Consider the following 14,449-nt stretch of genomic DNA (forward strand, 5'->3'; position numbering starts at 1 on the left):
CATTAATAAATTTCAAACTTGAAATGTTTTTAAAAATGGAACATTCATTTGACTGCCAAACCTTCAATGTTTTTATTCAGCAAGTTAGTTTTTTTTCTTGTAGAATCAATAGCACATTTGGTTACAATGAGAATGTTACAGATTAAATTAGAATTTAACTTGTGCCCATTTATTTATTTTCTTGATGTCAATTTTTATGTCTAGTATCATAATAAATTTACATCAAATTAGCATGAAGATGACAGGATTTGTGAGTTCAGTAGTTTTCCCTACATGCATAAAATGGATTAGAAACAAATTAAGAATATGAAATGCGATATCTTCTTAAACATCTTAACATTAGAAATCTCATGTTATCTGGAATAATTTAGCATGATATTAAAAGCCAAAAAATATTTAACCCTTAAAATCAACTGTCCCTTCATTTTGGAATGGTCAGTTATAATATGCTTGCTGAAACAGGCATTCACACCTCTTCATATCCTCTTTAGGGTAATTCTATGTTTAGGTTTTATTTATTCCTGTAGTTTTGAATTTATATACCCTACAAATTTGGATGGAGATTTGAAAAAAATTTTGAGTACATTCTGCATATTCTCATGTAATGCTTTTGAGTTGAATAATGGAGTATTTGGTTTTGTTTTGAAAATGTCGTAGTTGAAGTGAAATGACTTTACAATTATTATGATTAAACAGCTCAACATTTTCAATTGTAAATTGTATAGGTTGTAGTGTAAGTCAATATTTATGTTTCCTGAACACTTTTCCCTTTGATTTTCATTGAGAAAAGAATCTGAAAATTATTTGATAATGTTATAAAATAAATTGTCTGATTATAGTTTTATTTGAGAGTTATTAAACATATTTGTAACATGACATATTATTATATTAATTTATCTACACACAAGTAGTTAATTCTTTCAAACTGTAAAGGAAAAAGTGAAGACTCTTTAATATTAAATCTTAACTTTTCAAACTCTATCCTTTAGTAAATAGAAGATTTTTGTTTTGTATATATGGCACTGGAACATTGTAAGTTCTCAAGATGCAGAGAAAAACTTCTGGAAATAATTGATTTAGAAAACAATTTGAAGAGTCTACTCTTTAATTAAATTGCCCATAGGACTATAGGACTCTAAAGCTTAGTCTGCAATTGAGCCCTGTGTATGAGCTAAGGTTATACTTTCTATTTTATAGAGTTGTCAAGGATTTATCCAAGCAAAATTGGGATTGCCAAGGTTGACTCTTAAAGGAATAGGCTATGCTTTATGCATATCTAAATAGAGCTCAGATTTGTCCAAACATTCATTCATATTTATCAGTGCATAGTGTAAAAACAAAGAAAGAAAACATTTGAATAAATAACTGACTAGCAATTAGTTTAATAATTTTTTGATATGGATAAGATTAGTATGTAGCAATAAGAAACCAGCTGTTTCTAGAATAAAGGGAGAGGAGGTGATTTAATAATCAACGTTAAAATTTGTCCAAGGTCTTCTCAAATTTTAAAAGTGTTTTCCCCTACCCTCATTAAATAATTTTCTAAGAAATTCTTTTTCTGGAGGCTTGATAACCTATAATTTAAAAAATTTAGTTCTTAGTGTATTCCATTTATCAATATTTTAAAAAATACCTTATTTTCATCTTCATCAACTTGAAACATCCTCTACATTTCACACAATTTACATTGTAAGAAAAGTGTATATAGTATGCACTTTAGTTCCTGAAGACAAAAGAGAAAACATAAACATGTAAGTTAATTTCTTTCACCATAGAAAACACTGAGTATTCCTCTTCCCCTCTGAATTTGTACCCATATTTTGTACTATATTATTTTGTCGCTTTCTGATATGAAGCTTTTTGTCCTGTACAAATCACATTGTGTCTAAAAGCTTGGTATTGTCAGATTATAACTGATCAGGCAGAGCTGTCTGCTTCCTCGATTTATGGCCACTGGTTGTATTCCTTTGGCAGGACCTGGTGTGTACCATTTCACTTAACTTCGGGAATAGTCTGTGAGTTTTCCAGTGTTGATTTAACCATTTTTCTGTCTTTTAGGAAAATGTCCCCCCACCCCCCGCCTTAAGCATCAACATTTAAAATTAGCCTTTAGCTTCAGAAGATTTGTATTGTATCTGTTCTTTGTACATTTGTATATCTTTTGTAGGACCAGGAAAAATGAAAACAGAAAACGTTGAGAAATGAACCCTGTGCTCTTCCATCTCTAGACATTTAGAAAAGGAGGAAAATCCCCACAAATGCATTGAAGAGATTATTTGATATTTTAACATGTAAACTTGTGCTGGATTTAATTAAAAACAAACAAAATAAACAACCACCTTGCGTTTGAAGGAGAGGTACTACGTATCTAGAGGCAGAGGGGGAATCCCTCTGACGTTACAAAGATATTTTGACTAAATTGTTATGTGTTGCACATTTTTTGGCATTGGTGGCTAGAGATACTGTCTGCTATTGCTTAAGAAAGTAACCTGTTGAATGCCTAACTAAAAATAAGCATCTTTAACATATTTAAGGGAGTTCAGATTCGTATAAATTATTGCAACTAATTTTTAAAATATTTTCTTAGCAATTGATAGTTACGATGGAGAAAACTGATTTCTTCTTCTTGTTCTTTATCATCATCATTATTATTAATTATGTTTTCATTCTGGCTTTGCATATTTTGCACCCTGTGGCCCAAAGAAAATTTCCAGAGGTTCTCTTGCATTGGATAAGTTTTTACAAATCCTCTGTAGTTAGATACATTCACAGCCGCTGTAAAAATCTATAGATGCTGAATGTACCTGCTGAGAAAAATTCTGCGGTTTTCTCCTCAGGGCAACAGATCTTGGTGTTTTGGAAGTTAAACGCAGAAATTAATTCTGAGCCTTCATCTATGGCCTGGCAGCGCCCCCTTATGTTCAGGAACTGGAATATACAACAAATTATGTCTAAGTCTTGTTTGAGTTCAGAAACCCCAAATGGCTTTTACCTTGTTGCCGTCCCACTTGTTGTCCCCTGAACCTTCAACACCGCTCATCTCTGGTTTTCTTTCCAGCCTCACTAAGTCTGGTTTTTGGAAGGCATTTGGTAGACTAATTAACACAGGCTATATATAACTTGCTGAAATTTAATATGCTGCTCCCTTCGGGAAACTTGTGTTTTAATTGCAGACCATGCTATAAAAAGAGGGGTTCCTGAAATGTGCAATTTCTGGGACCATTGAGTCAGAACAGAAGGGCCAGGATGAGGATGAGACAAGTGAGGCCGAACTGTGCAAATGCGAGGTCCGATTCTGTCTTTATTTAAAATTTTGATCACTAGCTCACCATAGATCTTTTTTTGAATTAATTTTTATTTTTAAAAATACTGCTTTGACATACTATTTATTTTACTTACTGAGTTTTTCAACTCCCTCTTAAGTTCTTTCCCCAGGCGAGTGTCTTATTCGCCTCACCCTGGCCCTGACCCACTTAGTAGGGAGTGGTCTTTTTTGATGCCTGCCATTCCTAGAATTCTGGATATCACACCATCAAGTTGCCACCCACTCACCTTCCCATTGAACTCGTTGACCACCAGTGAATAAGCAGTTTCTCTGTGTCTATCAGAAGTACACAGGGTAAGGAAACCGAACTGAAAACTCGCCACCAATCCAGTGATGTTGGAAGGGTTTAATGGGTTCATGAGAGAAGGGAGGAGGAGGAGGTCCTTGGGTTCAAAGGGTCATAAAAGAATAAAGTTATATAACATTTGCACTATCTAATAAAACGAAAGAGCCTGCCATGTCGTGATGTTATCTAAGACCTGGAATGATCTTAGACCTGGCATGCCACAACATTTTCAGTTGTGATTATTCTTAGCATTTCAAACTGTTGGCTTTCTCTGGTAGGAGAAAATAGATGTCACGCGATTAGAGAAGGCATCTCCTAAGGATTTAATATTAGCTTCCTAGAGAGCACAAATGAGGGCACCCAGTGGGCACCAAGGCTTGGTACGTCCAGGTTTGGAATGTGACCAGTTTTCAGCCTTCAAAGGTCAGCATCGGAGACTTCTGAAGTGTAGTACAGTAGTTCCCCTTATGGGCGGGAGGTATGTTCCCAGATCCCCAGTGGATGCCTGAGGCCACACAAAGCACCAAACCCTATTGCTTTTCCTATACATATTTACCTATGATAAAGTTTATGAATTAGGCGCAGTAAGACATTAAGAAAAAAAGAATAAAACAGAATGATTATAGCAATATACTCTAATAAAAGTGATGTGAATGTAGTCTCTCTCTCTCTCTCAGAATGTTGTACTGTACTTGCCTTTTTCTTGTGTGATGTGATGAAGTGAGATGAATGAGACCTTAAGTAAAATAAGAGTTACTTGAATGCACGCACTGTGATGCCGTGACAATCGATCTGGTTACCAAGATGGCTGCAACGTGACTAAGAGGCTGGGAGCACATCCAGCGTGGAGATGCTGGACAAAGGGATGATTCAGGGCCTGGGTGGGAAGGAGCGGGACAGCCTGAGATTTCATCACGCTACTCGGAATGACATGCAAGTTAAAACTTAAGAGTTACTTCTGGAATTTTCCATTTAATATTTTCTGATTGCGTTTGACCATGAGTAACTGAAACAGTAGAAAGCGAAACCGCGGATAAGTGGGGAAAATGTACTGTGAGGGCTTTGGACGTTTGTGACGGGGAAGAATAGTTTATAGCCCTGTGCAGCAGCCCTTAGGAATTATAGGTGGTGCTTTTTTGAGTTGAACCTATAATGTGTTTTGGGGGCATCTGTTTTTCTTCTATAGACCAAAGTTTCCCGGTTTTTAACAAAATAAGGAACCTGGAAAGCTTTAACTGTAGCTGGACAAGAAGACAGAGCTATAGAGAGGATGATTTTGAGAAAAACCCCAGAGTTTAAATACACTTAGGTCTCTGCTTTCACGCCTGAAAATAGATCTCGACTTAATTTAGACTTCATTTCATTTTAGTATGACTGAAACATCTTTACTATCGTGTTTATCGGGAATTAAAATCTTGAGGGTCCGGGTCTAATAAATTTATTTATTATTTATTAGAGCTGCTTCACACTCATTGTGGAAAAAAAAAATCTAGCTATAAATACCCACCTCGTCTTGTAGTTGACACATGCTTGATTAACAACAGTGAAGCAGCCATGCATGTTTCTTATTTTTTATTTACACAAAAGTCAGAGAAAAATAACACTATGTTGATAATTAACTTCCTGTCCTATTTATAAAAAGCATTATGATATACTAGTTACTGGACTGCACTGGATGTTGCTTTTCTTGATATCCTTTTCATGGGAAATTTCTATGTTTTCAAGGGTTCTTTTCTGACACACACAGTTTAAATATAGGATTCATTGATTTTGACTTTCTCAACTTGAATAATTTATGTTGTGATTGGATAGGAACTCAGCTAAAAATCCTTGCCCTTTATTTGACAAGACTTGCAAAATTCGTGTTTTAAAATTCAGAGAACAACTGGTTTTAAAGACTATTAGCTCTCACACAATTTCATAAATAAGAATAACTTACAGAGAGTGTATCATTAAATTGTATCAATTAAGCATTCCTATTAGACCACACTTCTGCCCAGAAAAAGCAAAGTCAAAACTCCTGGAGTTAACATGCATCATAAAGAACTTTCTGTTTTGTGCACCTGAAACTAGTAAAAAAAATGTTAATCAATCAATAAATTTTGAATTAATTAAAAAAGACTGCACATATGTAGAGAAAAAAAGATGAATACAAGTCACGTTTGACTTCTGCAATTACAAGAGGTGCTCAAAGTGGTTACCATCAGCATAATTTTAACACACTTTTTTCCCTTTAAAAAAAAAAACAAACAAAAAAAACTGTCATTAACCTTATAATCTCTTGCAAGTACCCAGAAGGTCACAAAAGTATTTCTACAAAAGCCCCCATTTGCCTTCTTATTTATCTATAATTATGTTTTCCGTTATTGAACATTGGAGTGAGGAGTGTTCCGTGGTTAGGCCCTGCTTCTGCTCTTTGCAGAGTGGGTGCCTGGGGAGTACCGTTTATGTCTCATAGGCTTTGGTTCTGCCCTCTGAGACATGCTTCCTTTTCTATTCCACTTTAAGCAATATTTTCAACCTGCCTTGAGAAAGTTGGGCCGTAGAAACCTTTTTTGCATTTTGAGCAACCTCATTCACTTTTAGTTCAGGCTGGTGGCACGTTGCCTAATACAGTTCTCTTAAAAATATTGTTGGCTTCTTGTGAATATGACTCAAGGTCAGTCCATTCATGAAAACCCACATTCACGATTATTTTTGAGATGTGCCTCAGAATACGTATTTATTACTACTTAGGGATCGGGCGCCTGTGGAACAATGACCTTAAGATTCTTTGAAGCCATTTTGTCTACCTGAGAGGGTCTACTAGGCACTGTCTTAATTCTTTCAGTGGTTTTAACAAAGGGTCTTATAACCACATTCTAGATTTCATCTTTGTTCTCAGGCCTTATTTTACTGTGAGAATCGTTCCCAGCTGGGGAGTTTGGAGACCAGAAACTATTTTATTTTTTCAGCTTCAGCAAGTACTGGCCTCACCATTTCCCCTTTAAAATATGCTTTCAATTGGGCCTGTTTTTCTTAATCCAGTCGTCTATCAATGGGTATTTCAGTTGTTAGAACCAGTTTTTCTTTAACTAATCTTTTTGTTGCAATACTTTATCATATGTACTTTGGAGTGACCAGATGACACTGTGAGCATTTTGCCCTGAAAATCGTCTAACTCAAATCCAGAGGTTTTCCAAATTGCTGTAAGGGACAGTTTTTACCAATTGTTGTACCACAAATGACAAAGGTTTCCATTTCCCCATCTGTTACAGCAGTTTCTCACTGACTTTTCTATCTTCTTCCTACTGGCCAGTCTCCAAAGCCAGTGTCACTTATTTTAGATTTTTGTTATGGCAGCACTGCACTTCTGGTACAGTTTCTGAATCACTTATCTATTGCCACAACAGTACTGCACAACACCCATAAAACCCTAGTGATGTACAGCAATACACATTTATTTTTGCCTGCAGGTCTGTGGTTCACTGGTCCTGTTGCTGTGAGCTGGGCTCAACATAGCTCATGCATCTAAGGTCAGCTGCAAGTCAGCCCAGGGACTTGGCTGATTTGGGTTGGGCTTTCTCATGTATCTGGAGCTTTAAGTCACCTAGCCGACTTGGCAAGGCTCTGCTTGGTTTCTCTGGAAGGCCAGCCTGGGCTTGTTTTCATGGTGAGGCAGAGTGGCAAGAGAGAACAGAAGCACAGAAGCTTCTTGGTGAACGTGGTTCAGCTCACTGGAAGATGGATAGTGGGGAGGAAGAACACTGGGCTTTTTCTTCTCTCCGGATAACATACATAGAGAAACTAAGAGATTTGCCTTATCTGTATTTAGATTTCTCTAATTCCTTTGCTAGAAGTAATCTTCCTCTGAGAATACTTTCTTTGTACTTCTAACACCAGCACCACCACCATCACTACCACCACTGTTATCGTCACCATCACCACCACCACTGTTCTCCTTTTTCTCCGCGTCATGGTCACCATCACTGCAACCATGAAACAACCGCCATTTGTAGAATGACTCCTCTGTGCCACACACTGTGCTAGTTGCTAATTGAATACTCACAATCCAGCTAATGTGTTAATGATCATTTTGGCGTTTTCCAGATGAGGAAACAGACCCAAGAAGAGAAGTTAATGTATTCAAAGCTATGCAGGAATTTGAAGCCTGGCCTATCTCATGATGTAATTTACGATCTTTCCATTTTATTATGTAGCTGTTTTACCATTGTTTACCTTGTATTATGCTATGTATGCATCTTTCATTCCTCTACTCTATTGGAAGATTTTTGAGAGCAAGTGTGATATTTTTATTTATAATAAGAAATATATATTTGGTCTTCGATCCCCATTTCTGGCACAGAGCTCCTAAAACCCTTGGAATTTCCTAAGTGATAAGATATAGTATTTTCTTTTTATTATTACAAAGATATCTGAGCCTGAGGTCCTTCTTTTTGGATATTACAGGCGTTAAGATCTTTAACTGTGAAGAGTGAATTCAGCTTTGCTTGATAGATAGTGAGGTAGATATAAAACTTGTATTTTGATGATATGTAACTAAATTAACTTCATAACCAAGGTTTGCCAAAGCAAATACTGGGGGCAATAACAGACAGACTTGTTGACCTTAGGTGTGAGATTACAGCCTGATAACAGCCCCATAAAAGCTGCTGAATTGGAATTACCTTGGAGAGAAAATGTGACGGTCAGTTTACTCAGCTGAAGGTGTTCCCTGAAAGCAATTCTCCAGGGGAGGAGTCAACCTGGGATATTCATGTAGAAGGGACAGATAACCGGGATGTAATATTTTCACATATTTTCAGAGCAACCTACTTTAAACAGCTTTGTACCCCAAAACCTGTGTAATAGCTGAGCCTTTTTGAAGAGGGTCATTTTAAGTGCCCAAGATTGCTCTCATAATTTTTTGGCAATTGGAGGAAAGCAGTCTGCACACCTGGCCTTTGTTTCTTGAGATCACTCAGTTCTGTGGTTCACCCCTCCTCGAGGCACGTGGCAGCAGAGGGGAGCTGGTGATTACCTACCTGCAGGCCTCCTTGCACCTCTGTGGGCAAACAGAAAGGAAGCCATGGCAATGTAGGAGACAAGGCCTCCTCTGTCCGTGGCGGGTGGCTTCTGAGTTTGCCTAGAAACAAGAAGAATACAGTGGACCCTTGAATAACATGGAATTAGAGACGCCAATCCCTGTGAAATTGAAAATCCGAGTATAACTTTCGACGCCCCCAAAACTTAAGTACTAATAACCTACGGTTGAACAGAAGTCTTATTACTGATAACATACACAGTCAATGAACACATATTTTGTATGTTCTATGTATTATATACTGTATTCTTACAATAAAGTAAGCTAGAGAAAAGAAAATGTTAGTAAGAAAATCATAAGGAAGAGATTTATTTACAGTATTTATTGAAAAAAATCCCTGTACAAGTGGACCTGTGTAGTTCAAACCTGTGTTCAAGGGTCAACTGTATTCTCATTTATTTTTGCTAAATTGTAGAATACAAATATTGGCTATTTTGGTAGCCTCATAAAATAGCATGTCCTGCTTTATTTCTTGGTGGAATTGTGAAAATTCCAAACAAACAAATACATCCCTCTTCCCCCAACAAAAGGAAAGAAATGAGTTTATATTGTGCTATTTAGAGACATTTACATCTGTGACCTGTGTTGAATAGGTGTTGTCGATTTACAGGGGAAAATTCTAGCCAAATGGCAGAGGGCGCAGTGGTTAGGTTTTGTCACATTAGAGGTGGGACTTGGGGTCCACTCTCACGGATCATGTGCCTTGAGCTATTTACCTTGGTTTCCTCCATCTTCACCACCATCCTGGAAAGGAGATGGATTTCTCTGAACCCTCCAAACTCTCAGCCCTCAGCTTCCATCTATTTTGGGACGTCTCTGATATTATATTTATAGAAAGAGCACCCATACCTGTCCTGCATTTTGGACTCTTTTGTGTAGATTAGAACTCATAACCAGCATTTAAAAGTGGATAGAAAATGGAAGATATACATTTATTTTTCTACAAAAATTGCCAACACCGGAGAAAATACACATTGCTTAAAATTCATTTCAAATCCAATTTATACTTTGTTTAAAGGACTAAATTCTTCATTGATTTAATAAATATATCATTACAAAGAATCTCAAACATCTGCATCAAATTGTATTCCCTGAGTACCTAGTACATTATAACATTTATTTATCCTTGTTACTTGGAAAGCTTAATATAGGTGATTTAAAAAAATATTAATATATATTTCCTGGCCTTCGGGAAAAAGCGACCTGAGCACTTTGAAATACCAATGCAAATACCAGTGAAAAATGTATTTTTCCATAAAAAATAAACACCATGTGCCTCTACCTCCGATTCGTTCTTGTTTCTACAGGAAGTCATGATGTGGCCATGTTAAGATGGGGCAGGTGGGAGAGCAGAGACGGAGTGACACTTTATCATATGTGGAGGACACAGTGAGGAAATATTTACATTGTCTTTAATTCTGACAAACTAGGAAGAACTTACCTATGAGGAAGAGGTGCGAATTTGGAGAAAAGACCCTACCTCCCATTTTAGACTTTATAATAACCATTCAGGAAAGTTGTAAAAGGGAATGAGAGAGGACCAAACGACCTCAGCAGCTTAAAGGCTATACCCCCGGTCCTCATCTTAAATTCAGTGTCAGGCCAGACTCATAATCTCTTCTCTTGTACCGTGATATTATTATTATTATTGTTATTATTTACCACTGAGGCTGGAAAACGTAGAGCCATTTAGTGTAGGTGATCAGAGCAGATTTTGGAGCCAGACCATGTGGGTTTGCATCTCCATCACTCTGTCAGCCAGGTGAGTCTGGGCACATTATTCAACCTCAGTTTACTCCTCTGGAAAATGGGATAATAATAATTCCTACTTCATAGCTTTGTTGTGAGGGCTAAATAGTTACCATGATGTAAAGTGCTTAGAAGAGTGCCTGGCAGGAAGTCAGTGGTCCAAAATAATAGTAAAAATAAACAAAATTATATTATATATTAGTAATATTAATTATTATCTATTATAACATACAATAATTAACCATAATCATAATTATTATTTTATTACTTGTCTGTAGACTCTGGAAGCTCAAGTTCCTTCTGTTTTTTTTTTCCCACTCTTGAACAAGTCACTGTCCTCTATAACTCATCTGTAGGTTTTCCATCAAATTAGCTTTTCCAATCACTAACTTGCATCATTCCTTTCTCCTGCTCACAGCATGGATTGACTTCACACTGAACGGACAAGAAACTCAAACTCCTTTGATTGCCAGTCGACACTTTCCACAGCTTGGCCTCAACCACATTCTCAGAACTTTGATTTTGTAGGAAAGATGCCTTCACTTGTGTTTGAACAGTTCCGTTTCCGAGATAGCACCATCTACTGGACAAGGTTTATTCTAAATGAAACTGAGCTTCAACACTCCCGACTTTTGGAACTTGAACTATCTTTCGATACCGCCCAAGGCAGTGGTTCTCCATCCCAGCCATACATCAGAATCACGTTTAGAGCTGCCAGGGAGTGTCCCGGGTCCTATCCCAGGCCCACCTAGGAATCAGATCAGGGATTAGTGGTAGACTCTATGCAGAAATGAGGCCTCTTGGTTACCAGTCCTGGCTTCTCCCTAAAGCTGCTTTGGAGCAGTTCTTCAGGCTGGTTCTGGATGCCCAAAGCCCTCTTCTGGAGCCTTCCACCTGGGCCCGCCCCTCCCCGTGTTGGACGTGATGGTACAAATCTCCCCTTCCCTTCCTACCCGTGAGCAACGTGTCTTTCTCTATGTCTCCTTCCCTCACAGAGATCTATACAGTCGGAAAGTAACATGTTAAAATAAGCAGGAAAATTGAAAAAAAATTCTCAATTTTAAACTATAAAGTTTGAAATTAAATTTCTTAAATTATAAAATTGGAAATACATGAACGTGATAACAGAATCCACCACGACAGAAGTGTATGAAAGTAAAAAGCAAAACTCCTTTCATTTTTGCTTCCCTTATGCCCAACCCAAATCCTCCATTCCCACAGCCATTGTTAACAACTGGACTGAATGCTTTAAGGTGTTTTGACGCTGTTAAACATCATCCATCCTCCTTCAAAAACACCTTTATTGAGCTATAATTGGCGCAGAATGAACAACACATATTCAAAAAGCACAATCTGATAGGTTTTGACAAATGCCCATGCCTGCAAAACCATCACCAGATGAATCTCTGTCACCCCCAAAAGTTTAAAAGCAGGAACACCAACTTGGAACCCTTAACTCTACAAGTATGGAAAACGTGACACGTTTTGGAGCTTTTAAGGACGACACATGCAGAATATTCCCCAATCTAGACTGCATTTCCAACACTCGCTGAGTTGAATATATGTTCGCTGGCAATCTTCATTCTATGAGGTTTAATTTAACATGAGAAAAATCTCTTTTGAACACTCTGACCCCTGGTGGACAGTTTGGGACTTAAATGGTTTTACTGCTCACTGGGCACATCTGAGCCATCAGCTTTTCTTTTTCTTTTTCTTTCTTTCTTTTTTTTTAAGCCAGGCAGAGGTGATTGTTGGTGCCGATTTTTGGTTCATTTATTCTAAGATCCTATTTCATGGAAGAACAGATAAAAGTCCATGGAAGAATTATGGACGTATCATGAGTAGTAACTATTGTTTCATTTTGAATGTCCTGGAAATCCAGATTTTAGAATGCAAAACGAACTTAGATGGTAATGGCCTAGCAGCAACAATTGGAGTAAAGCTGTATGTTTATGTATCACTTAAAAGTTGTTAAAGATCTCTCACATTTTCTTATTTGACCCTAATAATATCATCTCTATTTTCAAGGAAAGGAGATTGAGGCACAGAGAGGTTAAAGTATGTGCTTTTAAAACCAGCATTTGTGACTCCTGTTTCCGTGTACTTTCCAGTATACTATACTTCCCAGCTCCAAACTGTCGCTTTACAGATGAGAAAAATGCATCCGAATGAGGCTACGCATTGGCCCTCAAAGCCTGCGGGCAGTTCCAAGCAGAATCCGAACAAGCGCGCACGGCTCCTGACTCATGGTCCAGCATGAGCATCCTACCTGCTTCTGCATTTTGCGCAAACGCCGTCAGTGACAACGCACCAGTGAAAAATAGATGGCTGCTGCAACTCTGGAATTAATGTCTGCTCTGCACTGTGAAAGCAGGAGCATCAAATGTGGAAAATCCCAGGTGAGTCTGGTAGGAACAGTTAGCAAGGTCAATCCAGGGTGGGGCCGGATCCTGAGGTGAGAGGAAAGGTGGGGCGCCGTTTTGAAACCTCAGGCCAATTCCCACACCATCCCAGGTTTGTCTCTGGCCCACATTTTCAGTCCCCCAGGACGCCAGGCTGAGGGGGCCACTCCAGCCAGGCTGTTTCATACCCGCCTGCTGACCTCTGGGCAGACCCTTTCTCTCCTTGCTGCAGGAAATGGGGACGGTGCTATGGGAGCTATGGGTTTTATAACACACCCTCTGTCAGGACTAAGACCTGTTTCCTGTGTAGCTCTTACAATTTGAGCCCTAGTGCTAAACACACTGCTGAAGTGAGAATGTCTTATTTCCTGGTCTCAATTCCTACTTCTGGGAGTTTTAATGAAGATTTGATCATTCTCTGTGGGCTGACTCTTGGCACAAGAGCTTCCTGGAAATATAAAAATGTCACCTGGGCTTGCTTGCACTTAGGTAACCCTTGCTGGAGCGACTTAGTTTGAAAGAAACCAGGAGACCCTTTTAGCCCGTCTTTCAAATCATGTAACTCTTAAACTTGCACAAACCATAGTGGTTCTTTTGCAGTTGATTAAAATTTCTAGGACCACCATTCCTGGAGCAAGTCTTGCTTTATAAACTTATTTAAAAGTCAGTGTTCCTCTAGATTCTAAATTTAGCACTGTGTATTTTCACTGCATTCTGCTGTTGCTAGGAAACACTGGAATTTTAAATTGTTGGGTGGACAATTGGACTTTTCAAATTACATTGTACAATTTTCTCTGCATTTTTTTTAACCTAATGGGGGAAAACATGTTTTTGCTGTCTAAACATCAGTTCACAAGTTCAGAATCTGAATGGAAGACAACTGAGTGACCCATTCTACCTGTGTCCCTCAACATAAGGCCTTGAAAGATAGCTAAGACACACAGTGAAGAAGGCATGGACGTAAAGTGGATGTGCATCCAAGATGTGGAGCAGGCTGAAAGAGGATTGGGTAAGTGAGAAAAGATTGTTAAAGGTACATGTTATTTTCTTTCCATTTGTGGTTTCTGCTCTTTGAGCACCAGAGGCACCTTATGTGGAAGCAGCTCCAGGATTGTAAACTTTGCCAAATTGCTGGGGTTAACTGATTGAAGAAACAGTAGGCTTTTTAGATGGACACTCTTGACCTCTGTGGTGGCCATAGCCCAGGGAGGCCAGCCTAGTGCCAGAAAGAAAGTTGAACAGAAACACATTCCACATCCAAGGAAGCTTGAAAAGTGTCTTAAATCTTCCTGGAAATTTCTATAAGAGGTGCAAAGAAATGGTGACGTTGCTTGACATAGCAGAATGCCCTGTAGTCCTCATCAGTGGTGTATCTACCACAAACCTTATCGTCAAGGTAGATTCTAGGGTGACCAGATAATTTATTGTCCAAACTGAGACACTTTTGAGGTACAAGGAGTGCTATTAATAATTACCCTGGGGCAGTAGGCATATACCAGGCCTGTCCTCACCAAACTGGGACGAATGGCCACCCATTGCTGTCCACTTGCTCCATCCTCTATTTCTCTCAAATTCTGGCATCCTCTGGGTCACCTACCTTCACT

The sequence above is a fragment of the Rhinolophus sinicus genome, chromosome 6 (genome assembly GCF_057876585.1).
Source record: "Rhinolophus sinicus isolate RSI-liver-muscle chromosome 6, RSI-T2T, whole genome shotgun sequence".
Classification (NCBI taxonomy): Eukaryota; Metazoa; Chordata; class Mammalia; order Chiroptera; family Rhinolophidae; genus Rhinolophus; species Rhinolophus sinicus.